General features: G+C 37.0%; 1 non-coding gene across 1 annotated transcript; it reads left to right on the top strand.

Annotated features, from left to right (window-relative positions):
- The first annotated feature begins 2993 nt into the window (after window positions 1-2993).
- On the top strand, window positions 2994-3157 carry LOC131355351 (U1 spliceosomal RNA). The gene has a single exon (XR_009204859.1). It is a non-coding gene; the product is annotated as a U1 spliceosomal RNA (small nuclear RNA).
- Window positions 3158-6498: the final 3341 nt, after the last annotated feature.

Genomic DNA, 6498 nt, shown 5'->3' with positions numbered 1-6498 from the left:
GGGCAGCAATGTTGATTCTGTAGTGTACTAGTTTTATGGCTAAGAGCACAGTTCTCCTTTGAAGCCTCTCTGCATCTCCTCATCTCCTTCCAAGAGTGTGATGAAATTCTTTTCCTTTCTGACTGCAGTAAGGATTACTACAGTCTGCCAGTCAGATAGAGCAGGCAATGTTTGAAATTTAAAAAATAAAATAATAATAAAGGTGATAAAATGATAAAGAAAACAGTACTTAGATGCTGTATTTAAAAAAGTAGCAATCATGAAAGGGGAAGATAAAACTTTAGGAAGCTCCTTCAGCTTCCTAAAGTTTTTTAAGGACAAATTTATTAAACAACACTTGAATGGATAGCGCTACAGAGGCACAGCAAACACCTTAAACAATTGGTTTGATAATATGCAGGTGGAAAGTTTAATCACAACTAATCGTCTCTTAACAGGTGTGCCATGAAAGATTTTACAATGCATTCTCAGAATAACGATAAGGAATGTAATAGAGAAGCCATCAGTTACTCGAAAAGAGTTGGGCTGGCCTGGATGACCTGAAAGCAGCAGGAATAACAGTTACAAATAGGCCTATGAGGCGAAAACCGCACTGCAATCACTTCCAATCCAACACTCCATACAAACTCCACTGCTAATCAAAAAAAGCACAGAGATGCAAAAAGCAGAATGTTTTTTTAACAATATTCTCTGGATGGACAAACCAAAAATTATTCAGCTTGTTATGTTTGGAAAGAAGAGTTTGATGTATGATTCAAAGAACACCATACTCTGAGTAAAGTACCGAGATTGGAGTATCATGATATGAAAAGATGAACACAGTAAAGGAGAATTTAATCTCACTGGCCAAGAAACAGAATCTGTGGAGAAGATGGAATTTTTAACAGGACAATGACCCGAAACATGCAGCCAGAATAACTCAAGAAGGCTTTGCATGGCCTAGCCATTCACCTGACTTAAATCCGATTGAAAATTTATGGAGAATTGAAAGCCCATCAGAAGCTCGTAACCTTGGGGACCCGAAGATGAGCTGTTCAGAGCAATGGGCCAAACCTGAACCAGAATTCATCATAGAACCAATTGCACGTACTGTACAAATGTTAAATAAACATTTATTTATAAACAGTTAATGCTTAGGAATACATTTTTAAAGTTTTTAAGTACAAGTTTGAACAATTTAAAGTGCACTGAAACCCTACTGACCCTACATATAAAATAGCCACAAATAAAATAAACCAGTAAAATGCAATTATATTAGAATGTGTGTTATGATTTCATTTTGAATCTGAAAAAACACTGAAACTTGGCAACATGGTGAAAGTCTGAAAGCATCTGTTATTTATTGATTTCATAAATAAAATACATCAAATATATAAATAATATATATGACCATAAAATGGTCTATCTTAATACTGTAGATATATATAGCAAGCATTATTTAGAGGCTTGAGATTAATAGGCTATTCAGTCCCTCTCACCTAGAAGACATTCTATGTTTAATAATAATAACCTTCATTCCTGTATTTATATAATAAAATATTTTAAGATTTCAGACTCTCAAAGCCAGACTGTGTAAGAATTTCTTTGCCAATGTTATCAGGCTCCATGATACTTAGAGTCTGGACAAACAAACCCTCAACCTCCCCTGTACTGGTAGTACATTTACAGTACTTGGCAGATGCCCTTATCCAGAGCAATTAACATTTTATGTAATTTAATACAATTTTATCTCATTTCATACAACATAAGGGCCTGGCTTGGTGGACCTGGGAACTCCCACCTTCCAATCAGTAGCCCAACACCTTAACCACTAAGCTATCACATCCCCTACCAGTATTGTGCCAATTGTCCTTTTCTGGGAATTGAGATGTTTGCACTTTATGCTGTCCTGTGCATGTCTGTGTAGTCTTGTGTAGTTCTGTGTAGTCATTGTTGATTGATGTATCACCACAGACCTGGAAGAACATGTTTTGTTTCACTGTGTTTATACTTGAAATGACAGTAAAGCCATTTGGTTCGACTTGATTTGAATTTCAGTGCATTACATGTTTTCTTAGACTGCCTCATGTCAATCGCAAGCATATCATTGAGAAGCCTTTATTTATTTGTCTTAAATACATTACAGTACAATGAAATGGTTTTCTTCACATATCCCAGCTTGTTAGGAAGTTCACCATCAGAGTGCAGGGGTCAGAGTGTAGGGTCAACCATAATACCTGGCCCCTTGCTCAAAATCCCAACAGTGTCAGCTTGATGGTGCTGGGGTTTGATCCCTGACCTTCCGATCAACAACTCAGAGAAATATGTTTTCTAACTTGCAGTTTCTATTTGCAATAACCGAAAGATCCAATCATTTTAAAAGGCACTGGGGGGTTTATGAAGTTCTGATTTGGCTAGGAGTCCTATCTGCTATGTCTCAGTAGAAAGTTCACCACATATGAAAATAGTCCATTTGATTAATTCATCCTTGATCTCTGGATACAAACTTGATACACTCGGGATGTGATGGTGATTAATATTGGTTCCTGACGCTCAAATCTTGCCTCTTTATTTTCATTTAATCAAAGCGGAGGGAGGGGATTTGCAGTGGCAGGAAGGGAGTGAGTGAAAGAAGAGAGAGAATAATGCCATTTCAGGGGGGGCCTTATTTAATTTACTGCAGGTCGATGGAGGTTCTCCGATTGCCTCTCCTGGATTAATAAGTAACCCACACATGCTGTCCATCTCTGCCCATCTCCCATTAGGCCTTCGAAATAGGCCTCAAATTGCTTGCTTGGAAGGAAAGAGCACTCCCGTTCATTCTGTTTTTCTGTCACTTGCACTTTTCATTTCCTTCTTCCCACTCTTGGACTGGCTCAACACCTGGCTCCAACTTGCAAAAGTTTTTTTTTTTGTATAACTTATGAAATTTTATGTAATGATTTACTGCTGTACTTACCATAAAATTCACATGAAATAATTATAGAACTACATCGAAAGCAAGTCTTAATCTTTATTTTACCTGGCAGGGGAGATAACATGATCAAGATAGTGGTGCACCCAAGGAGAGGCTCAGCCATTGCACTCTGGTCGTCCTGACACATGTGAATTCCCTAAATCTGGGAACCGGGACTGCAATATTTTCGATAGTAGGGGACTTCATCTGCACCATCTCCTTTTTAGGACAGTAGGTGGCTCAAATAGTTAAGGCTCTGGTTTGTTGATCAGGGTTTGGGGATTCAAGGCTCTTCACCACCAAGCTACTACTGTTGTGTCCTAGAGAAAGGCCCTTAACCTTCTCTGTTTCTGATTCCACCTTCCTAAGCTGGGATATATGAAGGAAGAATTTCACTGAGTTGTAATGTGGAGGTTATAAAAATAAAGTCTTCTCTTCTTCTTCTTCTTCTTCTTCTTCTTCTTCTTCTTCTTCTTCTTCTTCTTCTTCTTCTTCTTCTTCTTCTTCTTCTTTGTTTCTCTCTTCTATAAAAAGTATCACCTTATCCTAAAGCAAGTGTTAAGGGCATTAGAGTCTAGCATTCAGACTAATATTCTAGTGTTATAGCCCTAGCTATATTGTCTTCTTGTATATTTTTAAGACAGAGCTCCAAACATGAATGAAAACATTGCTGTGCTTGCTACCCGGTTGAAAACTCCAGCTTGATCTCACCAGATACCAGCTGCCAAAACACAGGCTGAGCTGGTAGTATATATTTTCCAACTATCATTCAGAAACATGTTGCATTCTACGAGCACTTAGTAGCAGATAAACATGAACTAGCAACGTGACAGCTCTGTCTGTGTTGTGGCAGCATATAACTGGATTTTTCAACAGGATAACACATGCGAAGTGCTGACTTTACAGGACAAATGGAAGCTAACAATATCTAGTTAGTCAGCCTGCTTGACTGTAACAACTCCCTAAATAAAAACATTGCAAGAATAGCCAAAAGAAGGCGAGCTTGGCTAGAAAATGAGCACTCATATACTAGCCATCATGATAAACATTTGCAGTGGCTTCCACTTTTTTAAATAATTAGCTACTATGTGCAATGCTGGAGGCTGTAGATACAAATATTTACAGTGAAACAGGTCCCGGTGAGAGGATCTCTGGGTTATATTGATAATGGATGTATGCACAGGGTTTAAATAGGATTTTGCTTAGGGCTAAGGATAGGCTGGTAAATACAGGTCCTGAATTTTTTACTAGGAATTCCAGCAACATTGCTTTACAAAATCCTACAAATTTTGTGTGAGGATAGTTATCCATATTATAGAAAAGGTACATTTACATTAGTAATAAATTGCCACATTAGTAATTGTGTAATATATGATAAATATCCACCAACCATTTCATTAGGAGCACAATACTAATACTGGATAGGAGCTACCTTTGTTCTAAGAAAAACATCAATTCCTCCTGGCATAGGATCTATTAGGTTTTGGAAACATTCCTTTGAAATTTTGGTCCATGCTGACATGATTGCATCACAAAAGTGCTGAAGATTTTCACATAAATACTGCAAGTCTCTTTTTCTAACACAGGCAAAATATTCTCTACTGAATTCAGATTCGGTGAGTGTAGAGTACACTGAACTCATTGGCATGCTTATGGAACTGGTTTGAGACACTTTGTGGTTATTGTGCTGTACAATGCTGTTTAAGAAGGTAAATTGATGGTAAAGTGATGGTCAGCAACAATAATGCTTCATTGTTATGAAGACTTTAAGAAAAAACTCCCAAAACAGTACACAACCATCACCAGTCTGAACCGATAACATAAGGTAGGTTGGGTCCAGCATTCATTCTGTGGATGCCAATATCTGACCTCATCTACAAATTGAGACATTGTTTTTTTCTAGTATTTAACTCTTCAGTTTAGACGAGTTGATGCCCACTGTAGCCTCAAGACACAAGAGGAACCCAGTTTGGTCTTCCACTGCTGTAGCTTATTAATTGCAGTGTTTAATGTGTTGTGATGCTTTTCTGCTCATCACAGTATTAAAGAGTGGTCCTTCAATTACTATTGTCCTCAGCTCAACCCAGTCTGGCATCATGTTATTTTGTGTGCACATCTCTTGTCTGAATACTGATATTATTACCTAAACTCTAAATATCAGACTCTCTCAGACTTAGGTATGATCTCCTTTCCAGACCATAATGGATAAGAATAGAATAAGAAAATGCTAGAAAAATAAATTTACTGTTCTCTTAGACCAAATATAAAGTATATTATTGGGTATGATTGAAAAAAATGATCTTTTGTGCTTCCCATCTGATCTGTTCATCCTCCACCAATGTCATCTACATAACTGACCACTTGCTTCTGCCCACAAGCTTGACATCTGACTGCTTGCTCACATGAAAAGTAACTTTCTTAAAATAAACCTAAAACCTATTAGGATTCTCCTACTTTGTATCTGTTCAGAATACATCTGTTGATGTATAAAAGCCAAGTGTGTATACATACAGGGTTTTTTTTTAAATGAAAGAATTCAAATTCTGAAGAATTTTTAAGAAAGTCTTAAGAAATAATGAAAGAAAACAGCTTGCTACACAGCCTCAAGCTCAGTGAGAGTGATCCTCTTTATAGCTCTGTTTAAAGTGTAGTCTCACTACAGCAGGGACTAATGTTCTCTACATAAATGTAGACCCAAAAGTACTAATGCAAGCCCTGTTCCAGATGTAGAAGCTATGAGAGGTCCTTTAGTCACACATGGTGATGGTTGGATTAAACATAGAAGCTCTTTACAGGCTTACCTTTGCCTGTACCTGGCTTAGGTTTTGAAAATATTTTTGCACTGAATTAAACCAGTGATGGTGATAGCAAGGCTGAATCACTCAATTGTGAGGAAAGGAAGTGTTAGTGCTATATTGTAATTCATAGTTTCTCTGGCACTTGTGTGCAGGATATAAATATGCAAGTGAACAGAAAGCATTTTTTCTAAGATGAAATTTATGACTCTCTTCTAAAAAGATAAAAAAAAAACAAACAAACAAAAAAACAGTGTTGTACTTGGTACTTGGGTGTTCTGTAAATCTCTAAATCTTTACCTTGACCGTAAGTAGATAATGAAAACAAACAGCCAAATAACAGGAACATGTACACATTATGCAAAACTTTTACCTCACATTAACACCACTAGTATAAGCGAGGGTTACACTGATTTTTCCTCTATTTACTCTGAGCATGATATAAGTTCTTTTTTCTTTTTCTTTTTTTTTTTAATTCCAGCTTATGAATTTTTGGTCCAGTGATCTATAGTAGATGGTAATTGGCTAATATGAGCTGTTAGGGTGTAGAGGATCTTAAACATGTATACATAAAAATGTCATATATTTTAATATTTAATCATTCTAGCTAAGTCCTAGTTTATTATCATAGGTACACTACATTGCCAAAAGTTTTGGGACACCCTTTCAATTCATTGAATTCTGGTGTTGGGCTCGGCCCCTTAGTTCCAGTGAAAGGAACTCTTAATTAGTTTGGGGATAGCCCTTTCCTGTTCCAACATGACTGTG

The sequence above is a fragment of the Hemibagrus wyckioides genome, linkage group LG06, assembly GCF_019097595.1.
Source record: "Hemibagrus wyckioides isolate EC202008001 linkage group LG06, SWU_Hwy_1.0, whole genome shotgun sequence".
NCBI classification, from domain to species: Eukaryota; Metazoa; Chordata; class Actinopteri; order Siluriformes; family Bagridae; genus Hemibagrus; species Hemibagrus wyckioides.
This window is presented reverse-complemented; position numbering and strand designations above follow the sequence as displayed.